We start from the raw sequence: 19,988 nt of genomic DNA on the forward strand, positions 1-19,988 counted from the left end.
GGACTGTTTGTAAGCTTCTGAGCCCCTGCCGCTTAGCTAGGGTTAAACAATTCCCAGCGCCATAAAATCTGCTCTTCAAATTTTCCCTTAGAACTAGCCAGTTTTTTAGTTTTAGCACTCGAATATGTTTCTTTGAGCTCAATACTTGTTCAGAACTCTAACAATAAATAAGCTACAGATTACTACAGCACTCAACTTTCCTCACTTGTCTAGAGGAAAACAAGTTTTAGTACTTAATAAATAAGCACCTATCCAGGCATGTCTAAGGGTCAGCTCCCGATATTTTCTCCTGTCTACCTGATGAATTTGGGCATCTTGGGGCAATATAGCAATTGCCTCATGTACACAGACAACCCTCTCCTCCTACCACCCAACACTACAACCTGTGAGAGATGCACTTATATAGCCAAACTGGAAGCAAAGCTCTCTTCACCCAAGACTGAACTAGACAGTCAATAGGAGAGGGTAAACACTTGCACCACACCACACTCAACACATAGTCTCTCAAAACCTATACCACCAAAGCAAACACATAGAAACACAAAACACACACCTACATTCACAGAGGCTCTCAATAAAAATCTGCCCAAGCAACAGGGACCTCCAAAGCAGAAATGTAAGCAACCTCCACCCCCTAACACAACCCAAATGACACATAGCCCACAAACTCAGTGTGCCACTCAACCTCAGCCCATGAGGCATAATAACGTACCCAACACTCTAGTCATAGGTTACTCTATAGTCAGGCACACTGATGTTCCACTCACCAGGCTAAACAAGGAGAAAGTTACTGTCAGCTGCCTGTCAGGTGCCAGGATACACCACATAACACACACACTCAGGTCACTCCACAACAAGTACAAATATGACTATATCATTGTCCATGTTGGTGTGAATGACCTGGGATGTACCTCCCTGGACTATATGAAAAGAGACATGAAGGAGCTGTCTGATCTTGTAGCCCAGTCAGGTATGACCCTAGCCCTGAGTAGCATCCTGCCATCAACCAGAATGATACCACAGTACAAGGACAAAATGATTGACTTCAACAATTGGCTAAACTTCTGGTGTCATTCTAAGGGGATCTAGTATCTGTCTTCCTGGGGTGACATGATCGACAGACCATGATGCTTTGCCAGAGATGGACTGCAACTGTCCCTCTTGGGATTCCGGATACTGGCTAAGGCTCTTGCCTTTTTTAGGCAAAGTTCAAATGGCAAACTTACCACAGTAACAGGTACAAGCAAGCAAAATCTGAGGGTAATGCTACTCAATGCTAGAAGTCTAAACCTCAAAATGCACTCACTCAAGGCACTCCTTAAAATGGAGAACATCAACATCTGTGCAGTGACAGAGACCTGGATCAAGGCTCCAGATAGCATCCCTGCATTACCAGGCTATAATTCATAACACACCTTTCGGCCACCTAACCTGGACCGAAACACTGAAGGTGGAGGTGTGCCCATATTCATTAAGGATATCCACACCTTCAGGCTAGTTGCTCAGCATAATGCATCTGAGATCATCCAAGTGCAACTAACTCTGGGCAAGACTGCAATCCAAATTGTAGCTTGCTACAGATCCCCCACCATGCGTCAGGATTCCCATTCCTCATTTCTTGATACACTGGAAAATATTAGGGTACAACCAAACACCCTAATAATGGGTTATTTCAACTACCCCACCATTAACTGGGAAAACTACTCATGTACCAACTCTTTTTCTCAACATTTTCTGGAATTCATAAATTCCAGTGCCTTGGATCAACTTATCCACTCCCCCACCAGGTGCAGCAATATCCTAGACCTGGTCATTACCAACATGGGCAACCGGTGCTCCACACCAGAGGTCAATTCCTCATTGGTCAGATCCAACCACAAGCTAATAACCTTAGACATCCACATCCCACCCCCATTAGGGAAACCACCGTAAAAACATTTCTCCAAAGCCAACTTCTTGCTTCTTAAAACAGAAGTGGCAAACATCAAGACACCCATGCAGACGGACAATAGAGGTACAACTGCTGAATCCTACACAAATGCACTTTATAAGCACTTACACAAGTGCATGGATCATGCTATCCCTAACAGAACCAAGATGCTGTCCTCCAAAAAAAGGAAGGCAATCTGGTGGTCCCCTGCCATAAACAAACTCTGCAACAAAAGAAAGAAACTGTTGCAAAAAAGAATAAAATCCCATGATTGGAGGAACTCTCTGGTCAGCCTCAGTAAAAAGATGAGATCCTTCATAAAATCCTCCAAAGCTAGTTAATTGCCACTGATTCTAAAGACAACCACAAAACATTCTATAGCTATGTCAAAAATCTCAATGGCAACACTCAGATCTGGTCTAAGTTACAGCACAATGGCACTAAATATACAGAACCAACTGATATTGTCAACATCCTGGCAGATAGGTTCAGTGCTAACTTTACCCCCCTCTCACCCCCTAAAGGGCCCATCTCTATACCGGAAGAATGCAAAGTTCCTGTAATCACGGCTGCACAGGTAAAAACCACACTCTCCAAAGCCAAGAACACAGCATCCATGGGACCTGACAACATCCCCGGATGGGTTCTACATGAACTACAGAATGAACTGGCACCCCACCTAAGTACCATGTTCAATCATTACCTCACCTCAGGCTTTGTGCCCACTGAATGGCGTACAGCAATGGTTATCCCACTCCTCAAAGGGGGAGCCACCATGGACCCTGGGAACTACCACCCCATTAACTTGATGAGCCTGGTCTGCAAGGCTATGGAACGTATCATCATGGAACTTATAAACAATGACATTGGCAATCTCCAAACTCTGGATCCCACCCAGTTCGGGTTTATAAAAGGCAGATCATGCCTCCTAAACCTGATAGACTTCTTTAAAGTGGTCACCAAAGCCGTAGATGAGGGTAAGGTGGTTCACACAGCCTATCTAGATCTCCCCAAGGCTTTTGACACCATCCCACACTATGGAATTATAGATAAATTCACTAAACTAGGTATAAATCTCTATGTCAAAAGATGAGTTGCCAACTGGCTCACTGTTAGAACCCACACTGTGAAAGTAGCAGACTCCAAATCTGACTTCAGACCAGTGACTAGCGGAGTACCACAGGGTTCAGTCCTGGGTCCTCTTCTGTTTGGTATCTACTTCTCAGAAGTGCAGGATAACACAGAAGGTCTTTGGCTAATGAAGTTCGCAGATGACTACAAACTAGGAGCCACAATCAAAACTCCTAATGATGTGGACATCCCACAAAAGGGCCTCACTGAGACATATGCCTGGTGTCAAAGCCATGGCCTCAATCTCAATGCCAAGAAGTGCATTGTCATCCCTTTTGGTAAAAACTCTGTACCCATGAGCTACCACATAGGCGGTAGTCTACTTAACACCGAAAGTGTGATAAGAGACCTTGGGACACAGGTGGACAGTAGTCTCTCCTTTGATAATGACATCACCACAGTAGTCAGGAAATCCTTCTACGTGGCACACCTCATCACAAAAGGTTTCTTATCCAGGAAAAAAGAGGTCATTGTTTTCCTCTACTCATCACTCATTAGACCCATTATAGGGTACAATGCCCCTTTTGGTATGTACCTCACAAGACATCTACAAACACTAGAAATTCTGCAGAAATACCTCACAAAGAGGATTACCATCCTCAAACAGTTGCCCTACCAGACCATCTCAAAAAACTCCAGCTTTACTCCATCGCATATCACCTACTCAGAGGCGATCTCTGCCTAACATAGAAGGCTATGTCAAACCCAGAGCTGTTGGACATGCTCCACATAAAGAAATCCCAATCCCTCCAAGCTACACGCTCTAGGGACCTAAACCTTGTCACCACAATAAACAGAACATGCTGGAGGGATAGATTCCTGTCACAGAGACTTCCCATACTCTGGAACAAACTACCTATCTATATCAAACAAAGCTCCTCATTAGCACTCTTCAAGAAAAATCTTTGATGATTGGATGAGAGATAGGAAATTCACCCCATGGATCACTTTTGTGTCTCTGCTCAACAGGGGCACAAGAAAATAATTTTCTTGTGTGGCAAAAGCCAGGGTTCCTTTTTGGCTAGGCTTATATAAGCCCTAGGCCTTGATACAGCTGTAGAATGCTTTGTGTGTAACCTAGTACCTACCTATTAACCTATGAATCTATAAGGATTGAAAATAATGTAACACCATACAAATCTTTAGGAATGAATAGGGCATTCAAAATTTTCAGCAGGAATCATCTGTCACACCATACTTAAATTTACAAAGTCAGTCTTGGAGCATGTTCAGACACAATATGATGTTTGAATTTTAACTTGAATTCACAAAGAACATGGAAATATCTGAAGTAAGCATTTCCATTAGCAATAGTGTTAATGGTGGTAGCATGCAATTTTATTTAACCCTGTTTTAAACTAGAGAACCTCAATAATTTACTTATGACTGAAAGGAATCCAGAGGAAGTTAACCACTTTTCAAGACAGTTAGGATCCGATTGCTGTCTGAACTATATTCAATGGTAGAATTTATTGAAAAAAAGAACTGCAATGTCATAAGCATCCTAGCCCAGACACAAGTCTCATCACTGGTTCTACATGTTGTTGACAAACAAAGTATATGGAGTTCATAGGTTCATAGGTAGGTACTAGGTTATTGGCCCTAGGCCCTATATAAGCCTAGCCAAAAAGTTCCCTGGCTTTCACCACCCAAAAAAAGTTATTTTCCTGCCCCCTGTCTAGGAGAGTCACAGAAGTGATCCCCGGGGTGAATTTCCTATTTCCCATCCAACTGTCGAGATTTTTCTTAAAGATGGCTAATGAGGGGCTTTGCTTGACATGAATGGGTAGTCTGTTCCAAAGCATGGGAAGTCTCTGGGACAGGAATCTATCCCTCCAGCATGTTCTGTTTATTGCGGTGGCAAGGTTTAGGTCCCTGGAGCATTTGGCTTGGGGAAATTGGGGTTTCTTTAAGCGTAGCATGTCCAACAGATCTGGGTTTGACATGGCTTTGTATGTTAGGTAGAGGTCGCCTCTGAGTAGGCGATAAGCGACAGAGTAGAGTCTTTCCTTGCACAGTCATGATTACAGGGGCTTTGCATTCTTCCGGTATACTGATGGGCCTTTTTGGGGGTGAGGGAGGGGCAAAGTTTGCACTGAACCTATCTGCTAGGATGTTGGCAATATCAGATGGTTCTATATATCTAATACCATTGTGCTGTAGCTCAGAGCAGATCTGAGTGTCGCCATTGAGATTCTTGATATAGCTGTAGAATGCTTTGTGGTTGTCTTTAGAGTCAGTGGTGATTTTATTTTTGTAACTAGCTTTGGAGGATTTTATGAGGGATCTCAGCTTCTTACTGAGGCTGACAAGGGAGTTCCTGCAATCAGGGGATTTTACACTTTTTTGCAACAGCTTCTTCCTTCTGTTGTAGAGTTTGTTTATGGCAGGGGACCACCAGATTGACTTATTTTTTTGGAGGATAGCGTCTTGGTTCTGTTGCGGATGGCACGATCCATGCACTTGTGTATGTGCTTATACAGGGGATTTGTATAGGATTCAGCAGTCATACCTCTATTTTCCATCTGTATGGGTGTCGTGAAGCTTGCTACTTCTGTCTTAAGAAGCATGAAGTTGGCTTTGGAGAAGTTTTTTATGGTGGTTTCCTTAATGGGAGGTAGGGGCAGGATACTGATGTCTAGGGCGATTAGCTTGTGGTCGGATATGACCAGCAATGAGTTGACCTCTGGAATGTAACATCAGTTGTCCATATTGGTAATGACCAGGTCCAGGATATTGCTGCCCCTGGTGGAGATATAGACAAGCTGATCCAGGTTGTTGGAATTTATGAATTCCAGAAAGTGTTGAGCAAATGAGTTAGTACATGAGTAGTTTTCCCAATTGATGGTGGAGTAGTTGAAATCACCCATTATTAGAGTATTGGGCTGTACCTTAATATTATTGGTTCATAGGTAGGTACTAGGCTATTGGCCCTAGGGCCTATACAAGCCTAGCCAAAAAGGTACCCTGGCTTTCGCCACCCAAGAAAATTATTTTCCTGTGCCCCTGTCAAGCAGAACCACTGGCAACCATTACCCATTATATCAAAAAATGTGGAGTGGGCATCTTGTGGCATGCCTGAGGATCTGTAACAAGCTACAACCTGGATTGCAGTCTTGCCCATTGTTAGTTGCACTTGGATAATTTCGGATGCATTATGTTGAGCACCTAGCCTGGAGGTGTGGATATCCTTAATGAACATGGACATGCCTTCTTCTTTAGTGTTTCGGTCCAGGTTAGGTGGCTAAGGTGTGGTATGAGTTATAGCCTGATAATGCAGGGGTTCTCCCTGGAACCTTGAACCAAGTCTTCATCACTGCACAGATGTCACTGTTCCCCATTTTAAGGAATGCCTTGAGTGAGTCCATTTTAAGGTTTAGACTTCTAGCATTGAGTAACATTACCTTCAGACTTTGCTTGCTTATAGCTGCTATGGTGGTGAGTTTGTCATTTGAACCTTGCCTAAAAAAGGCACTATAGGGGTGGCAAGAGCCTTAGCCAGTATTCGGAATCCCAGGGGTGACAGGTGCAGGCCATCTCTGGCAAAGCATCGTGGTCTGTCAATCATGTCGTCCCAGGCAGACAGACACTGGATCCCCTTAGAATGACACCAGAAGCTTAGACAATTGTTGAAGTCAATCATTCTGTCCTTGTATTGTGGTATCATCCTGGGCAATGGCAGGATGCTACTCAGGGCTAGGATCATACCTGCCTGAGCTACATGACCTGAGAGCTCCTCCATGTCTCTTTCCATGTAGTCCAGGGAGGTATGTCTTTGGTCATTCACACCAACATGGACAATGACAGAGTCATATTTGTACTTGTTGTAGAGTGACCTGAGTGCTTGCATTGTGTGGCAGATCCTGGCACCCACCAGGCAGCTGACAGTAACCTTGTCCTTGTTTAGCCTGGTGAGTGAGACATCAGTGTGCCTGACTATAGAGTTAGCTATGATTAGTGTGTTAGGTATGTTGTTTTGCCTTATGGACTGAGGTTGAGTGGCACACTGATTTTGTGGACTATGTGTCATCTGGGTAGTGTTTGGGTGGTGGTGGTTGCTTTCATTTCAGGTTTGGAGGTCTATGTTGTTTGGGCAGAGTTTTACTGAGAGCCTCTGTGAATGTAGGTGTGTGTTTTGTGTTACTATGTGTGGGTTTAGGTGGTTTAGGTTTTCATGGACTATGTGTTGAGTGTGGTGTGGTGCAGGTGTTTACCTTCTCCTCTTGACTGTGTAGTACAGTCTTGACTGGAGAGACCTTGGCTTCCAGTTTGGCTATATAAGTGCATCTCTCACAGGTTGTAGTGTTGTGTGGTAGTAGGAGAGGGTTTTCAGTGTACATGAGGCAATTGCTACATTGCCCCAAGATGCCCAGATTCATCAGGTGGACAGGGGAAAATACCGGGAGCTGACCCTTAGACATGCCTGGATAGGTGCTAATTAATTTAAGTACTAAAAATGTTTTTCTCCCAACAAGTGAGGAAAATTGAGTGCTGCAGTAATTTTTAGATTATTTAGTGCTTGCTACGAGTTTTGAACAAGTGCTGAGCACAAGGAAACAGTTTTGAGTGCTAAAACTAGAAAACTGGCTAGTTCTAAGGGAAAATTAGAAGAGCAGACTTTCTGGCGCCAGGAATAGTTTAACCCTAGTTAAACAGCACTGCACAATGCACAAAACTACACAAACATGGGTTTTTAAACAGAAAGAAGAAAGGGATAAAAATAGTCCAAAATGGCCAGTAAAACTACAGATTCTGAGCTAAAACCACTCCTTCAGCAACAGATAGGCTGGAGGAGTGGTATTCAAGGGTAACATGTGACATATTTTAGAAAAAGCAACTTGCAATTTGACCTTTTGGCAGCCTTTGAGCTAGCTGACAAACCAATTCAGGCGGTAAAATTTGTTGCATAACTGACCCGGACTGTACACTGAAGTAGAGATTTGCCTTTATGATGTCCAGGATGACAGCTGCTACACCTTTTTGTTTTTATTTCTAGGTCTTAGTTTTAGTCAGAGAGTAAAAATCTACCTTTACCTGATGGCCAGCCCTAAAGCCATATTAACAACAGATGTAATTCAGCAAAACTGAAGGATTCTTTTTGTACTATCAAGTCCATAGTGCCGGCAAAAGAAAAACACTGCAATTAAGCAGTATTTTAAAGTTCCACAGAGCCCCCCCACACACACACTTCTGAAGTGGTAGTCTAATAGCTTCATTCCACAAAATGCACAATGTATCTTTCCTGAAGCATTTCGTAATTATTGATACCATCTCCAGGGCACAGAGCAATAAATCTGTCACTATGACCTACATGAATCAGTACTGATTGCCAGTCAGAACATTCTAAGACCGTAGAAAAGTACAGGCTTATCCATACTAAGAGGAAAGAGGCTGCCTCAAGGCCCAAACCACCAGCAGCATGATGGATATGTAATACATATATGCGTTTGACTCTGGTTTAAGCAATTCTGTCATCTCATGCAGAATTGGGGGCATACAACAAGCAACATGTGAACCTTGGATGCGCCCTTAGCTCTAATTTGGTGCAGTACTGACCTATCCTACAGGATAGTATGCAGTACATGAGCCACGGATGTGCACTTGGCTCAGGTCTAATGCGGTATTGACTTCTCTTGCAGAATGGGCATGTAGCATGCAATGTGTGAAGCAGGGATATTTGCTTGGCTCTAGTCTGCCTCAATGTTAACATCTACTGTAGATTGTAGATATATAGTATGCACTGTATGAGCTTCTTAGATCTGCTACGATACTGACATCTCTTGCAGAATGGCATATAACATCCAACATGTGAGCATAGGATGTATATCTGGCTTTTGCTGAATGGGCATATAACATAAAATGCATGAGCCAGGGATGTATGCCTGGCTCTGGCATGACTGAGTGCTGATTTTGGTCTACAAATCTGTGTAGGTCTTGAAAAAAGATGAAAATGGGCATATTTTGAGCTGAATAAAGGGAAGCATCTACTGATGCAATCTCTGACTCCTGTCTCTTAAATACTTGTTAACAGCAAGTAAAACTAATGTTTGTTATTTTTTGCTTACATATGCATGCATACATGCGTGCACACACACACATACACACACACACACACACACACACACACACACACATATATATATATATATATATATATATATATATATATATATATATACGCATAGATCTATACATACATATATATATATATATATATATATATATATATATATATATATATATATATATATACACATATATATACACGAGTCCCCCCTCAAGATGAGAAGACCCATCAGAAAGGTCTAATGCAGACAGATGCTTGATGCCAAAGCCATGGCTTAAACCTCAGTACCAAGAAATGCATTATAGTACTATATGGGAAGTTTACCACCCCAGGTAACTATGTTATCAATAAAACACCCTCAGCAGTTGATTCACTAGTCAGCAATCTGGGAACTCACATAGACAGTAACCTAGCCTTCGAACAACGTGTCCAAGGTAGCAAGTTTCTAGACTTGATCCTTCTATGTTGCTCAACTTATAAGCAAGGGCATGGCGTCTAGGTACAGAGAGGTATTCATATTACTGTACTCATCCCTCTTCAGGATCATCATAGGGTATATACCTGACCACACACATGCAGCAACAGGAATGTCTACAAAAGTTCCTTACTAAAAGAATACAGAGAGTAAACATAATGTCCTAAGCTGATTGCCTCAAAGCCCTGTCTCTTTACTGGGTATCATACATACTTCTGAGATGTGATCTTTCCATGGCATATATAGCATCTCTGGTCAGTTTTGATGACCTTTTTGCACATTCGCAAAACAAACAGCATCAGAACTACAAGGTTAAAAGACCTAAATTTTGCTTGCGATTTAAATAGGACATGTTGGAGGTACAGATATTCCCAGTCTCTGGAACAGGCTCCCCATCCATGTGAAGCAGAATTCTTCCGTATCCCTTTTTAAATGCAACTTGGACCAATGGATGGGTAATCAGAAATTTACCCCTGGTCTGGCTTCTATGTCTCTGATGGACAGAGGCAGTCAGTAAATCACCACCTATATAAATTAAATTTGTGAGTCATATTTGGGTTGCATAGCTGTGCTCCTAAGCCTAACCCTGTACTTAACTTTCAAAAACAGTTTTCATAACACTAAGACAGCTCGGTCACCCACACATACACCAACATATGTGCACTGAACTACAAATATGCTCTCACTTAACCTGACCTTTACCTGCCTACAATTGCACAAATACCCCATCTCCTAATGCATGCTGACATACAATGAAAACTGAAGTGATTTTTCTGAATGATCCTTTATACAAGTTTCCAGACGATACAGTGATACGGTTAAAATATGTGTTCTCCTTTTTCCAGAATAAGCACCTCTTTAGTTGAGCAAAAGCATCACAGATGCATGGTGTGATAGTAGTGAAAAGGCGGAAGTAGTTTTACTTTACAAGCTTTTATTCACTCATACACATAATGTGATTTCAATTATTCCATGGACAAAACAGCCACTTGATGCTAACCATCTAACCTTGTGCAGATATCTGCCACTGTTCAGTGCCATATATGGAATTGTGACTCAACTCCTCCAGCACCTTCACAGAGGGGGATGTCCAAAGATGATAATATCCTTAGGCCAAGAGATCAAAAATGCCATACCTTCTGTCTGTAAATTTTGATTTTTTTAACCATATTCTTCTGACTGAACACCAGATCAAGTGGTATAACCTCTTGGGAAATGTGCTATACAAATTTTTATCATAATTGTCTGGCAGACCATACAAACTAAAATTCAGTATCAGTTTATCTTATAGTTTTAGTTTGCAATGTAGGATGCACCTGGGTACAGCCATGACTCTAATTCTATGCTCTAGCAAAATATAGTCTCCATTACATAGAAAGAAAGAGCCCTGGCTTAATCTCAGAAGAGCTGGATTCAATTACTGACCTGGGCACAGCAGGAACTGATGATGTGGGAGAGACAAAATGAGTCATTACTAGTTACCTATTTCAGGAGGTGGAGTGGGTGTGAGGATATGATGGAGGCATGCCGAAGGTGACAGACTCTGGTGGAAATCAGACCCATTGACATGGACAGTAGCTGAAAGGTGAAGTAGGCGGGAAGTTGAGTGATGCATCAACATGAGCACAGATGTGGCTCTGTCATGGAGCCACTCTAAACCCAGTTGCATCAAATCATCCAGAAGGTTGAATGGAAGTTAAGCCTAAATTACTGGCCTGTGTCAGTGTGAATGATGCTGCAGCCTCATTGAAGAGAACCAGTGACCAGTAGCATATGAGACTTAAACTATTTTTGTTCACTTTGCTGACACTAAGTGGTATAGTGAGACAGAAGGCTTGAGCTATCACATGATTTGGTATGATATATTATTCAAACTATCATTTACATTGGATTTACATCCAATTCATCAGTAAAAATGTAGACTAATGCTTAGTAAGAGTCTGTCATTGAAGACAAAGTTGTCCATTGTTCATTTGTCACAGAAAACAGAGGAACACAATTTTAACCAATATGCACACATCAGTTAATGAAACTAGTTCCTCATTCATACCACTTAGTGGTCTTACTTCCTGAATTCTAATCACAGTCAATAAGAATCTCATTGTAATGTGCTCTACAGTACCATGAGTTTCTAATGAAATAAATTAATTCCATGGACACTCACTAGTCTAACTACAATAAGCATGTGTTCTAGGGCATCATGCCACTAATTGCATTTCTGATCAGCCTTGCTAATATAATAGATTGGTGCTGATGGATCATTAGACCTATCTATAATGGCAAGAATAGCATTATTTTATTGACCCAATACTTTTTACAGGAAATATGCATAAAAAATCATTTATTGTGAATTGGCTCTTTTTTCCAGTGCAAAGCATATGCTTGGCCTGAACCATTTTATGCATATCCATGCAAATTCATACTCTGAAAACACATACTTGATTAAATTATATTTACAAATTTTTATCTCACAACGTTTAGAACTTCTAGCATTTTTAGCACAATCTGACATGCAAATAATACATTTTTTATTTATTACTGATTGGCACAGTTATTCAATTTTTTATTACCATTTAACAATAAATAAACATTCATCCTCACCCCTTTTTGCACATGGGGTTGGGGTGTCACTTCAGCAGTGACAATCATCTCATGCCAAGGTTTACAACACCAGATGGCTAGCCCTGCCATGGTAGTTCATTCATATCACACCTTCACTCATACACACTCTCACCTATGGCTAATTTAGAGTATCCAATCTACCTACTGCTTGTGTTTGAAATATGGAGGAAACTGCAGCAGCTGGAAACCCACATGACTGCAGGGAGGATATGAAACTCTGCACAGAAGGCACCCCAGCCAAGAATTGAACCAGAGAACCTCTTGCTGTGAGGCAAGAACTCTAACTGCTGCACCACTGCAGCCACCAATAAGCATTGAAAGTTTTTAAATGTTTGTTACACACTATTTACCCACAGTCAAATTGCTAGCTAAGCATCATGTAACTATTGAACTATAAATAAATATTTGCAATATGTTATATGTTCTTCATAAAGTTAATATTTGTTTTATTTAAAACATGCAATTCATCATTCATTCATCTTTGGTGGCACCTCTGTTATATAATTCCAACATTTTTACTATTCTTAGCCAGAAGTTTTTTTTCCTTTGATTTCTTGCACATTTTATATCATGGACATCCTGAAGGAACAACAGAAATTCTTTAAATTTAGATTGATATTGTTTTAACCAACTTCTTGTTATTACTTTTATTGACTTAGCTAATATTGTCCACAAAAGGGAACAATTATGAGTATTTACATAATTTGGTACTGGAATATTATATAAAATTCTATTTTATAAGCTTAACTATCCATAATGCATGAGCAAATGTTTGTATTTGCTCTTAATATGTTATAAGTTTTGTATATTCCGAAAAAATATTCACAGTCTGCATGTATTTTTTCTTTATATCTATTTCAAATATAGCTGTTTTTAATTTTTTTGTGACTCTCTCTACTTTATGTGCAGTACATAGTGTGCATTCTAAGAATTCTGATATAGACGTATTTCTGAGAAAAAAACAGATTGTGGTACATGTAATAGATCTTAACATTATTTTTTAAAGAAATTATTTTTTTTAAGTATGTCCAATAATTATCTATTGAATGTGGTTCTTGTCCTTTTATCATTGTATATATTTTAAATTAGCATATTTATGTATTCTAACACTATTTCATATTATTTATTATCTTTGTGCTGGTACACTCCCCCAATTAACAAACTGTGGTAAATTAAATACATTTACATTTATTTCCAATTTTTTAACATTATGCATCTGCATATTATCCCCCCCCCAATTTGCCACACATTCAATGCTCAGCCATTACACAATAGTTTTATAACTGGAAGCTATAACATAGCTTTTGCATACATAAAGCCTAGCTCTCCATTAGTTAATGTTTTGTAATCTATTCTTGATTTATTAGGGTACTACTTAATCTATGTTTTAGGAAACACTAAATTAATTTATTGTGTAATAATCTCCCTTTAAAAGTAAAAAAGCTAATGCTCTATTTTCCTGTCTTTTATCTCCTGTATTTTTATATATCTATTCATATTATTTTTTTATGCTGGAGTTATTCATAAATTATTCAGTTTCTCATCAATATTGATACCATAGCTATACTACATGTTTTTGAAAAGGCTTGTATAGCTTACTTTTGAATCCATAATTATGCATTTTGCTGTAATGGAATTATATTTTAGTCCAAAATATTGCTAACATTTTATTTTTGTTCTGTGTTTTTTTTTTAAGGGAAGACTGTATAGTGATATATTGTTTATAAATATCATCTGTGAAGAATATTATTTTTGATATGTATTGATTTATCTTAACACCATTTATATCTGTATTACTTCTTATAATATTAATCAAAGTAGGGTCATTCAGCTCACTTGTATATGCTAAAAACAGGTAATTAAACAGGACATTTAGTATATATCAAACTGGTGTATTTATGTATTTCAAGAAAAAAATCAAATTTCAAAGTATATTTGAAATTTATTAATTTTGATTTTTGTTTTTATTTTTTATTTTATTTATTTATTTATTTTTACATTTGGCACAGTGCAGCATACATGTAAAGACATTCCCCCAGCTTCACTAATCTTCCAAGCAAGATTAGCTTAGTCCTGCATGGAAGCGACTGTTTAGGAGCAGCATGGCAGCGCACCATGCATATTAATGAAGGCACACTGCCTGAGCTCCTAAATGGACACAGCGCTTGGATAAGTGCAGGGGGTGTGTTTGAGAGCAGAGCTCTCACAATATACACACCCCTGCAATCAACAATGAGCAAGACCACTCACAGGGGGTTGCATACCCTCAGCAACACCCCCCCAAAGTTTATAATAGCTATAGTTAAAATATAATAATATAAACAAGTACATTTTTTTTTTATCAAACAGATAAAAGTTAACCATAGGTGCGCGGGTTTGCCCAGTGCTTAGCTACGTATACTGCAGCTTAAATGGCACAAGAAGATAAATATCAAGATACATGCAAATGAAGCAGTACTGCAATAGTGTAGTGATCAGAGCATTTGTCTTACAAGCAGTCATTCCAGGCTTGAGTCTCACTCCAGTACATTCCATTTTCCATGTCAAATCACTTTATGAACAATAATTTTGTTGTGTAACCTACTAAATAACATATATTTGTGAACTGGAGTACTGCATTAAATGCAGATATGAGGTATCATTGTAATAATGTTGTAAAAACTACAGATAAACACAAGTGCCCCATACAGTACATGGGCACATGAATCAGGGATACAAATCAAAGGTATAATGTGTAATGAATGATAAATCCATAGAGTGTGCAAATCCACCACCTTCCCTAGAACCATATTACATTTCTGTCTAAATTAGTGTGGGGGTAAGTGGGACTAAGCACTATTAAGCAATAGTAAGTGGGAGTAAACAGATTTAAGCAGTAGTAACTGGGTTTAAGCCCGTTTTTGTTGGGGTAAGCAATACACACACAGGTTAAGCAATATTGAAGCTAACTCTCTGTAAGCATATTTAACCAGAGGTTAGCATTGCTTACCTTTGTGCAAACCCACACAAACCCGCTTATAATTGCTTAAAAGTACCTTAACCACTCTATATGCAACAGCCGCTGTTCTGCCCAGAAACAAAATAAACAGGTCTTGCAAGTCTTGAACTCAGGACCCTGTACACTATAGTTACAGTGGTTAAACAGTAAGCCATAAGACTGAGGTAACACCAAACAGATCCTCACTATAGGAATATTAAACTTAACATGTGAAAGAAATATATATAGAGTTTTATGTTGTATAACCTACTACATAGCATAAATATGTGAACTGGAGTACTGCATTAAGTCCAGATGTAAGGTATCATTGTGATAAAGTGTTGAAATCCCCTAATAAACACAAGGACCCCATACAGTGTATGTACACATGAATCATGGATACCAAACACATATATAAGATGTAATGAATAATAAATCAATACCAAACAGCAAATAGTATGCAAATTAAAAATTAAGCAATGCTAAGCTTTGCACAGCCCTGCTTACTATGTGTAAGCAGTGTGTAGGCCAGCTAAATCAGTTTGCCCATTGATATACCCCTTTAAGCAATGCCAACCTTAGTTAAGGAGGTTTGCCCATTGCTTAGCACTTTTAAAACTGTCCAGTCATGGTAAAGTGCAGGAAATCAGCCCTATTTAAACCCAACAGGCAGGAATACATCTCATAACTGGTTGCAGCTCCCTCTGTAGGCACTATGACTGGTGTGGCAGAGGGAGTGCACTTTTGGGTGCAGTGCTGGGGCATCCAGAGTCCAAAGTCATGGCAGGACTCCTTGTTAAAGACCATGACCAGGGACTGCTGCAGGGCCAGTACCAGGATTCCCAATATAAAGCAGAAGCCCGGGACCGTCTTGCCACATGACTTCACCAGTGCTACTGGTATACCTCTAACTGGTGAGCAGGTCAAGCATCACTATGCCAACCTAAAGCAGAGAAAGAGGGAGCTCTTGGATCAGTGGATCCAAGAGGCTAGGAGGATGGGGGATGTCCCAGCCGTGTATAAGTATCAGTCCACTACCTGTTCAATAGTTACCAGCTCATGTATATTATGGATAGGTATGGCTAAATATTCCTCTTATGTCTTTGACAGTGGCAGATGAGTGGGCTGTGAACCGGGAACCCCATACCTGTAGATTGCAGAGGTTGCATCGTGAGGCAGGTTAGTAATACTCTTGCATGTACTGTCATAAGAAATAAATCTAAAAGCAGTAAAAAGTTAATTGCCAGTATAAAACCTGTATTGTTTAAGGCATGTACAGAATACAACAGACAATATGGCAGGAAGAGTCTCATAAAGGTTGTATGTAAATAAAAGGTTAACACCCTGACAATAAAGGTCTAACTGCTGGACTGTATGTGTTTACTCTGGTATCATAAGGTAATGTAGTGTTGTAATCTCTTAATAGTACTGTTGTATTAAGCACTGTTACCCAGAATGTGCTACATAAATAAAATGTGCAGGAATATCTATATATGACTGTTGTAATCACAACTTAGACAGAAAACAGTGAAAAGATAGACAACATAATCCAAATAGCACACTCAACTGAGATGTGAAGTGTTGCAGTTTTAGCACACACAGCCATGGTTTGAATCCTGGGAGTGATAGTAAGCTTTATGCAGAATCACAGAATGCCCAGTTAATTTGCCCATATCCGCTGCCTGTTACCCTTTCTCCCTGGCAAATCAGTGGGATGATCCCAAACATTTAGGCAGCTAATAATGACATACAACTGATTGTCAGACATCTATAAGAACAAACCTGTCACTCTAGCAACTCCCCAAAATGTTATGAGAGTAATAAACCAAATATGTCCCATCTCCACCCCCATGTTGTGAAGCTGTGACCAGACTGTGTGCAGTAACAGAGTGAGAAGTATGTGCATAATACTAATGTGGAATCTGGTAATATGTGTGGCAACATTCAAGTAGTGCTAACGAACATTCCCCGCCACAGGTCTGTCAGATATGAAAACTGTGCCTAGAAATAAAAGATTGAAATCCTGGACTGGTACTGTTTACTCTGGTATTGTATGGCATTGTTAATGTTGCAGTTGCTCTGAATAATAAGGTATTACTGATCACTGTCATCCACACTGTGCTACATAATAAAACTGTCTAGGAAACCCTGTATAAGAGTGTTGTAATTACAAGGTCAGATTGTAAAACCACGGGAGACTTATAGACAGAAATCAGAGAAGAGATACACAGCAATGCGTATATAGCACACTCAGCTGTGATGGACATGGTTTTATTTTTAGCAGACACAGCCATGGTTCGAATCCTGGATAGTGGTAGTAAGCTGTATGCAGAATCATACCCCACAAGTGGACAGACTTTTCCAGAATGTCCATTTAATTGCCCATATCTGCTGGCTGTTACCTTGTCCCCCTGGCATATCAGCATGCTAATTGCTGACATGTAGGCAGCATTTAATGTCATATAACTGACTGTCAGGCCTGTACATATTTGGAAAATGTCTATGAAAACAAACCTGTCATTGTACAACTCACTAAAGGTTTATGAGGGCAATAGTCAAAATATGCCCTGGTTTCAGCTGCATGTTGTCAAGACATGCCCAGAGTGTGTGCAATAAGAGATGGACAGGTATGCGCATAACGTCAACCTAGAATCTGGGAATATGTGTAGAAACAGTCAGGTAGTGTTAACAAACAATACCACCATAAGTATACCAGGTAAGAGGTATATAATATACTGAAGGTAAAACTCAGTTCATGTATATAGTTGTCTACATCCAAACCACTGTCCAAACTAAGGCCATAGGGTAGTGTAATAATACCTGTAAGGTATAGATCACAGCACTGACTAGGAAGGTAATGACAACTACAGGAATATACAAGTTGTTAATTGACATATCTCTCTTATCCCCACCATATCTACAACAATAAAATAAATACACAACTCAATCGGTATGTGCTCTGTTAAATCTACTGTTGGGACATATGTCCTATTTGATAAATATTTAAATTTGTTTCTATGCATGTGCCATGTTGAAATACTCCCACATTGGTGGCATGCTCCCATCAATGTTCCTGCATGCTGTTGTAATGGCCACTATGGTTCCATGTATGTATGTGTTCTGTTTGCTAAGCAACTGTTCTATATATGGTGTTTCGCATTAATGGGAACATCTATGCATCCTGTTATATCTAATCCTGAAATGTGTTGACTAGTACTAACCCACATATGTTGTAAAATTGAAACACCATAGCACATTTGGGAAGGCTGGTCCCAGTGGACCCACCTCTCCCACCTCATATGGCCATGGCACCAGGCACCAGCACATCTGGGGTCCACCACGGGACCTCCTCATCTCCTGGTCTGCACCACCTTAGGGTGGGAACTGCCTCAGGGGGATGGGGCTTGCCCCCCCTGGGAGCCGGTGCAGACAGGACACTGTCACCCTTTGCAAGGTCTAGGGCTTGGTGTGTAGTGAGCTCCACAGGGAGTTTGGAGATCTGCTACTCCAGCTTGAGGGCTGCATGGTGAAACTAGAGGGTCAGCCTGGCACTCCTACTCAGCCCCCAGCACAGCCACCTTCGGGGCTGTGAAGGTACAGTGGTGACTGCCCATGGGTGGGGACCTCAGTCCCACTGTTTCTACTATAGGGGCCATGGGCTTCTGACTTCCAAAAAACCCTCCCCATCCAAGGTATTTACCCCCCACATGTGTCATATACTGCCCCTGTATGCTGGCTTGTCTGTCTTGTCTGTTATCCTACCCAAACTACCTCCCCAAATATACCTACTATCCCTCTCCAACATCCCACTCTCACCTTAAAAAAAGGGGCAATCTGTTGCCAAAAAAAAATCTCGCCACATACATAGCTGTACATTTTGCACGTGTCCACTGGATATATGTATTCTGGTCTAATTGGCTTTACAAAATATTACTGTTGTCCTCACCTCTCTCTCAGGGGTATAAGTATCCAAATCTACCTCCAAATCAGTGTATATGCACAACTGTTGCTGTAGAAGAAATGAGCAGCAATGGACCTTCCCTACACCCGTCCTGCATACCCCTAGCGATTTTCCCTACTGGCTTTCCCTATTTGTGCCCCTTTTTCACTACTTTCCTATCACCCTTTTTCATTTCTTTTAAAGAAATTAGCGTGGGTGTAAGTGGGAGTAAGCACTTTTAAGCAGCAGTAAGCGGGTTTAAGCTTGTTTGCATGGGGGTAAGCAATGCCTACACAGGTTAAGCAATTGAGAAGCTAAATCAGTAAAAGAAACTGTAACCAGAAGGTAGCAGTGCTTACCTCCGTGCAAACTAGCGCAAACCCACTTACGACTGCTTAATATTGCCTTAATCACTCTGTATCCAATGGCCCTTGTTCTGCCCAGCAACAAAATAAACAGCCTTTGGAAGTCTTGAACCCATGACCCTGCACACAGCAGCCAAAGTGATTCACCATGAAGCCATGTCAGATATACATAACCCTGATGTTTTCACAAACATATCATCCAGCACAGTTATTCAACAGTACAGAAAATGTATTTATACATGTAGATGTATGTGTGTGCATATATATATATATATATATATATATATATATATATATATATATATATATATATATATATATATATATATATATATATATGTCAACTCACAGTAAGACGCTGTCCGGTTCAATTCTCAGCTAGAGCATCTTCTGCATGGAGACATGCATGAATGGGCGTAACTTTGTTGAAGGTTGTGCATCAGGGCTGGCAAGCCGTAAAAATCAACTGCCAATCATTAGC

Source organism: Protopterus annectens, chromosome 5.part1 (genome assembly GCF_019279795.1).
Source record: "Protopterus annectens isolate FY-2018-M chromosome 5.part1, PAN1.0, whole genome shotgun sequence".
Classification (NCBI taxonomy): Eukaryota; Metazoa; Chordata; order Ceratodontiformes; family Protopteridae; genus Protopterus; species Protopterus annectens.